Consider the following 11,866-nt stretch of genomic DNA (forward strand, 5'->3'; position numbering starts at 1 on the left):
CTTTGGGTTTATTTGCTCATTCAAACCTGATCTCAACTGTGTTCATTCATGGAAGCATCCCTATGGATACTTGCATGCGCAGCAGGGCGCCACATGCAAAGCAATTCATCTTCATGAATTATCTGCATTAAAACATGGACTTTGACAAAGCATCTGATGTAGTCATGCGATACTAGTTCTCCAGACTTTAGCGATAAATCTTTTAAATGCAAAAAGTAAAGAGGATTGGCTTTTCTGGAATGCATTTAGCTCTCTAGAGCATCCACCTAATGCTCAGACGGGTTGAGAGGTGAGAAATGTAAACTCAGGGCATGTTTTCTAAAATATTTAATCACAGATAAAATCTTTCTTTTAAATAAAGAGCAGTCACTTAGAGGTTAAGTGTAGATTCCTCACATTTTTTGGAAAGTGGCACAGCAGGACAACCTTAAACATACAACGCTTCACATCTATAGCAAAGCCAAGTATTAACGAAACCCAGTTAACCCCAAACATAAATCCAATTAAAAATCTGTAGCAGGACAAAAATTTCTGTTCACTGACAGTCTATCGAAATCTGACAGAGAAAGATCTAATTTCCAAAAATATGAGACGAAACATTTTTAAAAAGACAAAACATTTTTTTAAACTTCACACCTTTAAAGGGATATTGAGTAAGAAATACTGCCATCTAGCGGTGAAATGGGGTTATTTAACCCAAATACACACTGTCCTCTAGAACGTCACTGCCTCCAGCACGTATCATGCCAACGATAGACGCAGTTGTTAAAAATCCTCCACTTCTCAGGTGTAACGATATCAACCAATTCCTCATGTAGTTTTAACTCAGGTGAAGATGTTCGTCATTTCTGGAATATTGCGAACTGCATTTTAAAATAAAACATTAAAGAAAAGGAGAAAGTTCAACAACACAGACACAGAAGTGGAATGAATGTTAACATGGTTTCAAGTGCTGCTGTGTTCATGATGAAGGCGGACTTAAAACCGGTAAAAAAGCTACCTAACCAACGTAAACTTACAATTCTGTACCAAAAAGATTGGTATATGTTGGCAGGATTGACTGTTTATGTTTCTCTGGTCACAAGCTAATTAAAGTGAACGGAAAAAAATCAGTTTTACACCAATTTAGGCAGGACAGTTCACTACTGGCTTTCTCAATAGCTCTTTCCTCCTGGAGAAGGCTTGCTCGATGTTTATCCTGGTCTTTTGATGTCTATAGTTTCTTTTCTTGGAGATGTGAAGCCATTATCTTTTTGCGCTGCTGCTGCTGCATATGCATATGCATGTCCTGCATTGTCCTGCACTAGTTCAATCTTTTCGTTGTTGGGTTAGCATCTCCAAATGATCTTCACCACCAGTTCTCAATCACTCTGAGCTGTTGTTATTCCACACCTTGGTGCTATTTTATCCTTCCCAGTATGTGTATTTTCAAGACTAATTTATAAACTAACATCAAATTATTCGCTTATGAAAATGTATTTGTTTATTAGTTAAGGTAAAAATTCACCAATAACAACAAATATGTAAATGCAGTCATCGATTTAAGGCAGTAAAAAGGAGAAAACGTTACACAATGTGCCTTTAAAATTTGATTTTCGTGTGATGTTTGCCTGTTAGATCAGTATTTTCTCTGTTTCTTCATTAAGACAAGAAAATGACTTTAATTTCAAGCACAAAACAGCTCATTATCATCAGAATCCGGAGTACCAAGAAGGGCAGAAGTTTTACTTCACTATTCTTTCAAATTGGTTTAGAAAATCTATAAACTGAGACTGAGCATATAAAACCAATGTAACAATAATGATGATGCAATATTGGTTTCAGTCTTTTTATTACTCTGCTTTATATTCTTCAATGCTTTTAATGATACGTCACCATAACTAGAGAGGAACTACGGGTTTTACAGAAGAAGTTTAACAGTCTAGCACCAACAGCTGTCAAAACCCAAATCAGAGCTTATGGGAGTTTTTAAACAATTTTACTACTGCCTTCCACTTTGCAAGTCTGCTCGTTCACTTTAAGGTCTCATTTTTCCCAAGTTTGCATGAGAACGGTCATGTGTAAGATTTTTATATGTCCACACAGGATATACACGAGGCTCTGGAGGGTTCAGCCCTCAGAAATCACTGACAATCTGTTCAGTAACTGCTGAAATATTCCTTCTTGACCAAAGAGGCGGACCGACCACACTCTCAACAGTATTAGCAAAGCTTTGCTTGAAATGTTTCCCGATGTTGCTGTTTTATTTCAAGTAGAAACAGAAAATTAAAGTTAACCTCGGCTGCAAAACATCGTTCTCTATTGGAAGCCCCGATAGTGAGTTAGTGCACTGCGTTTGATAAATATCTGTCATATCTGGCCTGCAAACTATTCCATAGACATCCCAGTGCACATTCTCCTAAAAGCACATGGATATCAGACAGCTGTCAGCATAGAAAACAGTCTCTGCAGCCAGTCTGTGAATAAATGAGCCGAGAGAAGCAGAAGTGAGGAGGTAGTTGAGAAAAATAAACTTTATGCTCTTTGTTATGACTAACGCAAGTCAAGTCTTGTGCAAAGACCCGCTCTAATAACATACTTCACTAAATATTCTTTTTTTTTTCTACTCACAGCAGACTCCGAGTGAAATGCATATAGACATAAGTGTATTTAAATTCACCAGAGCATAATCTGAAATTTTAAACATGGAATAAATAAAATTACCTCCATGTTTTGTTTTGCTAATATCACTTTTTTTTTACCAAGTTCTTAATTAAAAGGTATTTAAAAGGCCACCTATGAAGTTTTTGCTTTATCTTATTGAGGATCTAATGATGATTGAGTCATCGGATCGCAACATATTACTAGGCAGAATAAATGTTCTCTTTTCGATTCCAAGGAAACATATTTGCTTGTTTCACTCTTATGAGGATAGTCTTCTAATATAAATAACATTAAGCACAGGAATATACCCCTGACAAATATATAAAGAGGAAGCACTTCACAAAAACATTTAATTTAAATTTAAATTTTTAAATTTAAATGGCAGAGAGTAGAAAGAAAACACTCCCTGAAAAAAGAAGAACAGCAGAGACATCTTTCTGCTCAGTTTCACTTAAAAGTCAAAGGTGAATGGAGCAGAAATCTGTGAGGCTGAGTGTGAAAGACATTATTTGTGAAAATTGTCAACCTTGAAATGAATTATCCAGTCCCAAAGGTGAACAGGCACCTCAATAATCTGATTATGGTGTTGGAGCAATCTCCTTAAATGTAAACACCAGTTTACATTTAAGATTAGAATCTGGTTAGATATTTGTCTCTGTCCATCCTTCCAGCTGCCCCAGTTTCACATCATTTTTTTTTCTTCCAACATCCAGATCTTTGTTAGAACATTGCATGATGTTTCTACGAAATGTAGAGGATGGGATGCTTATGGCTGGCTGTAAAAGTAATCTACCTGTTCCAGCTGATCACCAGCAAACAAACATGAATCTAACTGAAAAATGTAAGAGAAAGAGAGCAAGCAAGCAAGCAAGAAAGAAAGAAAGAAAGAAAGAAAGAAAGAAAGAAAGAAAGAAAGAAAGAAAGAAAGAAAGAAAGAAAGAAAGAAAGAAAGAAAGAAAGAAAGAAAGAAAGAAAGAAAGAAAGAAAGAAAGAAAGAAAGAAAGAAAGAAAGAAAGAAAGAAAGAAAGAAAGAAAGAAAGAAAGAAAGAAAGAAAGATAGATACATACTGTTCCCATTAACTCCTGTGAAAATGGTGATGGCAGCTGCTGGCCCCATGAGGTCATCCTTCAGGCTTGGATGGAGGATACAGGTCTGTACCCCCCATACTGACCCCAAGCCAACTCAGAGAGAGCAAAGACTGATTGGAAGAAAAACAGAGAGTGGGTGAGCCCCATTTATCTGTTCAACAATGTGCAGACTTTGTAATTAAGCCAATCACGATCCTGGATAAATCCCATCTCCCTTTCCCTCAATCCAACAGCAACCGCACAGATCCATCTGGATGGTTGGGAAAACGCTGTGCTGGGGTCTGTTTGTGGTTTCTGTTGCAAACCAAAGAGGCAGAGAGGAACACGATGCCAACCTGTTAGTAATCAGACCCAGTGGCTTATTAACTGCATTTAGGAAAATATAAAACACAGTCGCATATCAATTAATTACATCATACAGTACTGTGGGTTTGGGTTCACACCAAAGAAACAGACTTCCTCTTTATATTCACCACTTAAGGATTGATTTTGATGGTGCTGAACTTTAATCTAGTTAGGAATAGCACAAATGTGTTTAGCCTTACACCCAAATCACAGTGGGCTTAGAAATAGACTAAATCATCCATCCTGAGCTTATAGATTTAGTTTAATAGTTGCTCAAATGTAACTTAGATTACAAACTCATCTTTTATGCTATCTATATATCTTTTCAGTCCAAATGGTGAAGCAATTCTTCATGTTGCATATCTTGTACTAAACTAAAAAGTGTCCAAATCATGTAGCATATAATAAAGGGCTTTTGTTTTGGATTAAAGGCTGATTTAGGAGTAGAGTTTTAATAACCTTGGGATTGCTGCATGGATTTTTGGGTTTCTTGTCCTGAGGTTGCCCATACGAGGTTTAGTGTTTACATCAGCTGGTCTTTGTCTTTGTGTGCATGTTTATTTATGCTCCCCCCCCAACCCAGTTTGCTTTAACTGTAAAATCTTCTAAATCCAACATGTTACTAAAATGATAACAAGATATTTTTCTTTAAAAAAAAATAAAAACTAAAGGTCTTTTATATATATTATAAATGAGAGCTAATAACTGGGCTGTCTTCCCTGCAACTTGCTCTAATATTGCAAAAAAAAAAAAAAAAAACCAGCAACACAACAGGTTGATTGCTTATTCTAATGAATACTTTCTGATTTCAGTTCACTTTATGGAAAACGGATTCATTTTTCTTTGTTTTCAAAAACTTTGAAAACAGTTAATCATGATATACTGCAGAACTGGGCTGTATTGTTAAATAGTGAGTTACACCAAAGCTCCCCACCATTTCAGTGGACATTTCTCCGTATTTTCTTTGCTACTTGTACTAATATACAATCATTTCCTGGTCTTTTCTTGTTGCTCACAAGGACTCTCCATGATAGTGTAACATAATTTAGAGATGAGATGACCATACTGCATCAAATAGTCAAACTGGCAATCTGCTGTTAATATTATTCAATATGAGAAAAACACTTAATTAATTAGGTTAAATGAGAGACAGCATTCTGTCTGGGGTCCGATGCGTCACTTTCTGGCTGTTTTAACCCGGAAGCGATCACAAAAAGTAATTAAAACATCCACAAAAGAGACGACTTTTAAATAAACTAGACTTTTACACTTTAATATAAATAAGGCAGAGAAATGGGAATAAACAAAGAGACCCGAATGATGTTTACGTTAGTTTATATAAACATCCTACAAGGGGCTGTGCACTGCCCCCTCATGACATCAGCAGGAATATATGTCACCACAGCTTTCTGATATACTCTAACAAGCTTTAGCTTCATCTAATATTAAACAAGATTAAAGTTATTCAGTCATGCCAATTCAGATTTAAAAAGTAAGGTTCCTAGAATTTCTAAAAATAGAACGGGAGGCAGATCTTTTAGTGATCAGGCTCCTCTCCTGTGGAACCAACTACCAGTTTTAGTCCGTGAGGCAGACACCCTGTCTACTTTTAAGGCTAGGCTTAAAACTTTTCTTTTTGATTAAGCTTATAGTTAGAGTGGCTCAGGTTATCCTGAGCTATCTCTATAGTTATGCTGCTATGCTGGAGGACATAAGGATCCTTTTTCATTATTTTGCTTCATTTTATCTCTATCCTCCCACTCTGCAGAATCTGTTGGTTCCATCTCTAACATTCTGCTCTCTCTGTTTTTTCTCATAGTAGCTTCATCTGGTCTGTTCCTGTTTGGCTGTGACTCCATCCTGGAGAGAAATATCAGCTGTGCTGCTGCCATCAACACCTTTGTTTATAGATGTTTGAGCGTATTTTTCAGTGTAGTCCTGTTTTTCTGGCTGGGACTAACTGGATATGCCTTTTTCGTCGTGTGATGTGAGAGCTGGGTCGGAGCTTGTCTGCCTGGCTGTGTGTTTCCTGGACGGGGCCACCTGTGGAGCTGGTTGACAAGTTTCTTATTTATCTCTGCTTATTTCTGTATGTCTGCTTCTGTCTCCTTGAACCTAATCGGTTTCAGCAGATTGCCGCTCACACTGAGCGTGGTTCTGCTGGAGGTTTCTTCATGTTAAAAGGGAGTTTTCCTCTCCACTGTCGCTACAAGCATGCTTAGTGTGAGGGATTGCCTTTAAGTCAATGATTCAAGGCAATCAACTGGTTTTCCTTAGATAGAAAACTTTGTATCAATTTGACTGTATGATCTGGTTGAACTGTAAAGTGCCTTGAGATGACATGTGTTGTGAATTGACGCTATATAAATAAACTGAATTTAATTGAATTAATGCGATTTTTATGTACAACAACTAGGTCCTTTGCAGTGAACCAACTTAATATAAAAATTTGGGATGTTCTGTGTTTGTTTATCCAATGTTACATTAAAAACGATCAATAAAACGGTATGTGAAGCAAGAATTCATGTCTTGGTTGTTTGCAAGTTATACACATGAGCTGCAGCAGTAGCTGTCTTACATTTTCCACTGCCCACAAAGACATAATTATCAGACGATTGGTTCACAGATGGTGAGAAGATTAATACCTTTTTCAAATGTGTCTGCAGAAGGTGCAGCTGCAGCCAGCAGCCAGTTAGCTTAGCCTAACATAAATACTGGAAACTGGGGAACCTGCCAGCAAAGCTCCATCCAAAGGTAACAATATCTGCCCACCGACAGAGCAAATGCTTACCATCTAACTGCTTACATCTAGTCTGTGGAGAATAAATGTCAGGTGAGCTGTTTCGCTGCAGTCATAGGAGAATGTGAGGACAAAATGACTCCTTTTAGACATAAAATGCAATACTGCTGAGTATTATAAGTGCTAACCATTAAAGGGCTAACAGAAATATTAAGAGACAGATGTGGTAATACATGAGAAAACTGGCCAAAATTCTTCCACTTGAAACCATCCAGACTACTATTGGGGTCCAAAATGATGTCAATCAAAAAAAAAATAAAAAAAATGTGAGAGGGAAACTTTTATGAAGGGCCAGTTGAGGAGTTCACAAAGCTGTTTTAAATCTCTGCCTTTCATCCGTTTTTCTTCAGATGATTTCTTATGCTTCTTTTCAATATCTTCCTGTGGAGATGGACTCTGCATATACCTTTAATTTAACCCCAAGAACACATTTTCTGGTCTTAAGAAATAAAAGTAAAAACAAAAGCAAGATTTCTTATAGTCCAACCATGTTTCCAAACCACAAATAGTTTACTGGTTTATTTTGACAAATGTTCTAGTAAAATAGGGACCAACTGCTGCTTTTGGACAGACTTTCCTTTGGTCACTTCCCATGCAAACCCTACATGTGCAGTTAATGCACACAGACACGACTGAGATGATTTCACTGCGGTAGTATGGGTAACTTCCAACATCACCCACTCATTCAACATTTCAGGCTCAGTTAAGAAAATCCCATTATTTCTATAAGAATATGAGCCGCAGCTGCATCATAAAAGAAAACATCAGCCTCAACTTGGTTGGCTTAGTTCAAACAAATGAGTTTCTACTTAAACAACAAAGTTCTTCTCTGTTATTGGCCACAACGCTGCAGCATAGAACAGCAACTGAGTTTTCCTTGATCTCTGGCCAAAAAGAAAACGGGCTCCTTTCTGTCATGACCTCATGCTCATATACTCACTGAACCAACTGAACAGAACCAGCACCGCATTCTTTTCTGCTTTTTCAAAATGAACCCCTCATTTATCAAACCAACAAGTTGAAAGCTCAGAATATTTGATTCCATTACATCTAAAAAAAAATCTATTTTTCTGCAGCTGCAATAAAACATTTCAAAATACTTGTTAACCCCCCTTGGTTATCTGCATATCTGCAAATATAACAGAATCAATCTCAAAATTAAGTACATATTAAACTTGATGTCTGTGCTTCACTTCAGCTCCTCTTGGTGTTTCATTCCTTTCAGTTAGATCAAGATAACGGTGTCGGTTATTATAAGAGACAAAATTCTGCAGGTTAACTAAAACGTACAAAGCACAACCATCATCAAAATTAAAAAAACAGTTTGAAGCAATAAATTTTTTTCTTCTTCAGTGCCGTTATCGATCTACATTCTGCAGGATGTTGAAGCAGAAAGTCGTTGCATTTCAAATCACCTGAATCCTAATCACTTTATGCTGTGGCCATAACCCCAATTTAATCCATGTTCTAATTTCTTATAGTTCTATCATAATGTTCCCTCTTTGTGTCCAGATTTTACTTTAACCAATCCAATTTTTATTTTTTATTTTTTATGTTGTTGTTGAGGCTATTTTGGACAGTAGGCTGACAGGAAGGGGGGTATGAGAGAGTGGGAGGGACATGCGGCAACGAGCACAGGTCAGATTCAAACCCGGGTCGGCCGTGTCGAGTCGTGTGCGCTAACCCCTGTGCCACCGAAGCATGCCTCCAATACTAATTCTTAAGTACTTTAAAAACAACCACAGCTGACCAAGGTGCTGTACAGAAGAATAAATAAATAAATAAATAAATAAATAAATAAATAAATAAATAAATAAATAAATAAATAAATAAATACATACATACATACATAAATAAAGACATGAAATAGGACAGACATAAAAAAATGCTAAAACATGGATTAAAAATAACATTCACACAATCAAATCAATAAAATTGGGTAAAAGACAAAAGGGATCAAAGATAAAAACAGATAAAACACATAAAAAAAATAATAATAATAATAAAGAGATTAACTGACTGTTGAGCCGATGTAACGGGCAAATTTCTCCATTCTGAGATCAATAAAAGTCAATAAATCAATAAAAACAGTCAGAGAAGAGGCTTGTCTGATGTGACGAGGCAGGTCATTCCCTAGATTATAGACACTTTAGATTATAAATAGCCAACTAAAATATAAAATCAAGGTGAATGTTTAGAAAATAAAAGAAAATATTAGTGTCATTTAGTTACTTAATTTGAAACATTAAACACAAAGAAGACCTGCAGAAATGGGCGGAGTTCCAATGTTAGAATTTCATTTCTTTTTTACTGCTTTTTATTAATTTCTGTAGCAGTTTGCATCAATGAGACTTTCACTGAATCAGTGGTTTTATTCTAAGGTTTGCATCACATTTGTGTTTGGTTTTTACTCTAGTATAATGTTGCAGTCATTAACTGGAGCTGAAAGTTTGTGTTGAAGCCTGGCTTCCTGCAAAGAGAATAAAATGTTTTGTTTAAGTGCGGTTAAATGTACCATCTCCTTTCCACATCACAAGCTTGAATCTCTGGTCATCGTCTCTTGACTTCACCGTTGTTTAAAGAGGTCTGACTTCTTTCCTCAGGTGAGCCTTAAACTTCCAACCATCCTTTTCTCTGACATTCTCCCACGATATATCTTGGAAATGGATTATTTCCCAATCGAATGCAAAAGCATAAATTAATCTTTGTAGCTTTCCACGACTGAGTGTGCAGCTGTGCTCTGCTCATGCCAAGCCAAACAGCTGGGGAGCTTCTGTCCCAGGTGGCGACCCAGGAGGGCAGTTTCCTGAGCCAACCTCAGATGTGCTGCCTTCTTCCATGAGGTGCAGACAGAAACATTGTGTGGTTATTACTTATACAATAACACCTGATGAATTATAGGATTTCTTTCTTAAAACCACAACTGTCTAAGTCAAAAATTTAATGACAAAATAATATTCTTGCAGGTGTAAATCTTTCACCCTTAAATCCACTGCAGACTGTGCTGCCGCCCAAACTAAACAAGACAGAGCAACCAGCAAAGCAGCGTGGATACAAACTGTACTGCTGTCAGTCAGTGATGAAAGTCATTTCCTCCTGATGATCTGCTCAATCTAACATCTTATGCTTCTAATTTCTTTCACCGTTACGTTATATTCAGCAATATTTGGTGTAATAATTCCCTTGTAAACTGCATTTTAGGCAAGGTCGCTGAAGTTTTTTTTAAGTATAAACACCATCAGATCAAGTATTTTTCAATTGCTAAAACTACCTAACTTGGATGTCATGACTAGAAAGTGAGCAGCATCCATCAAAGGCAGCATCTTTATTATCAGACCAAACTATTGAAGAGTTTAAAAAAAGCTAATCTTCTAGCTGTTTTTTGGTGAATAATATTGTTTTAATCTCTTTTTTTTGTACAATGATTAATTTTGTCTAAGAAATAAGACAAAAACTACCACCTTCACTAACCCGTTGGATTAGAGACCTAGATCCTATATTTTCTCAGCCGAAGCTGTCTGTAGCAATGTCTATTTAAAGTTATTTAGCTATTTGAACTTGTCTTGTATTTAGCATTTGCGGTTTGATGTGTTGGTTTTAGTTTGTTTGTATGTTTGGGGATTTATTGTTCTTAAAAAAAAGAAAAATGTACTTCATTGAGATATGTGCTATGCTATATACTGCAGAACTCCTTTGTTCCTCAAGCCATTAACCTGTACAGCTCTTCACTTGGGGGAAGAAGGAGGTGATAGGAAGAGGGACTAGGATAAGCAACCCCTCCTTGGACATCTTCTGCAAATATTACCTATTATCACTCATGTGCAATATTCTTCTCTCTCACTGTACAATAACCCATGCCAACTACTGTGTAGCCTGTGTGTGCTCTCTCTGCTCTTTCTCATATTAGCTTTCCTGTTTGGCTTTGACTCCATCCTGGAGAGAAATATCAGCTGTTCTGCTGCCATCAACACCTTTGTTTACAGATGTTGGAGATCGGCCTGTTTTTCAGTGTAGTCCTGTTTCTCTGACTGTGACTGGCTGGATGTGCTCTCTTAATCCTCTGACATGGGAGTTAGATCAGAGCTTGTCTGCGTAGCAGTGTGTTTCCTGGACGGGGGCGTCTTCTTTCTCCTTGAACCCCAGTCGGCCTGAGTCGAATTGAATTGTGTTTTTACTTATTTATAAGGTCAGTACATCTCTGCAGTACGAATGCTTTAATTCAAGTCAACTATTATGTAGTAGTATGAACAAACAGCATGTTTAATCACTTAAGCTAAACTCATCAGATTCTTGCCTTTACGGTAGATTTTCTAGAATTTGGCCCAAGGCCTCAGGATGATTTTATACAGCCCTAAACTACAATTTAGGATTGATTTAATTTAGTTTCTTAAGTTAGTCTAAACGTCTTAGTGTAAGTTTTAGTGATGAGAAGCTTATCAAAAAGAGTTCCAAATGAACATTTTCTGTCAAGAGCAAATGTTGATGAAAATTCACCCAGAAAAATCCAGACCAAGAAGTTAACCAAAAACATTTAATATTTGTTTGTTTCTTTTAACCACAGAAACCCATGTGATTGATTGTTTTGATCTAAAGTGACATACAGATCACTGTTCTACAAAAATGTATTAATTTTCTTTTTTTATTGAAATACTGTGTTTTTTTGTATTTTTTTAATGAGCAGGTAAAAAAAAAATATTTCTTTTCTTTCGTCCTCCAAAGCTCTTTTGATTCCCATTTTTGGACCAATGGCAAAACGTTTGAACACCTCTTCTTTACAGAGAGACAAGAGTTTAACACGTCCTCAATACGTTTAGAATAGAATAGCATTATAACAAATCTAAAAACTAAAAAAGTGGAATTTGTGTCATATAGGTCATCAAAAACTTGATTTAAATCAGTAATATAAATCAGAAAATAAAAATCTGCTAGTAAATAGCTTCAATGTATTTTATTGCTTCCTTTATTTCATTCTCATAACTGTAGCTAAAA

This window comes from Cyprinodon tularosa, unplaced genomic scaffold (assembly GCF_016077235.1).
Source record: "Cyprinodon tularosa strain WSP-4 unplaced genomic scaffold, ASM1607723v1 ctg322, whole genome shotgun sequence".
Classification (NCBI taxonomy): Eukaryota; Metazoa; Chordata; class Actinopteri; order Cyprinodontiformes; family Cyprinodontidae; genus Cyprinodon; species Cyprinodon tularosa.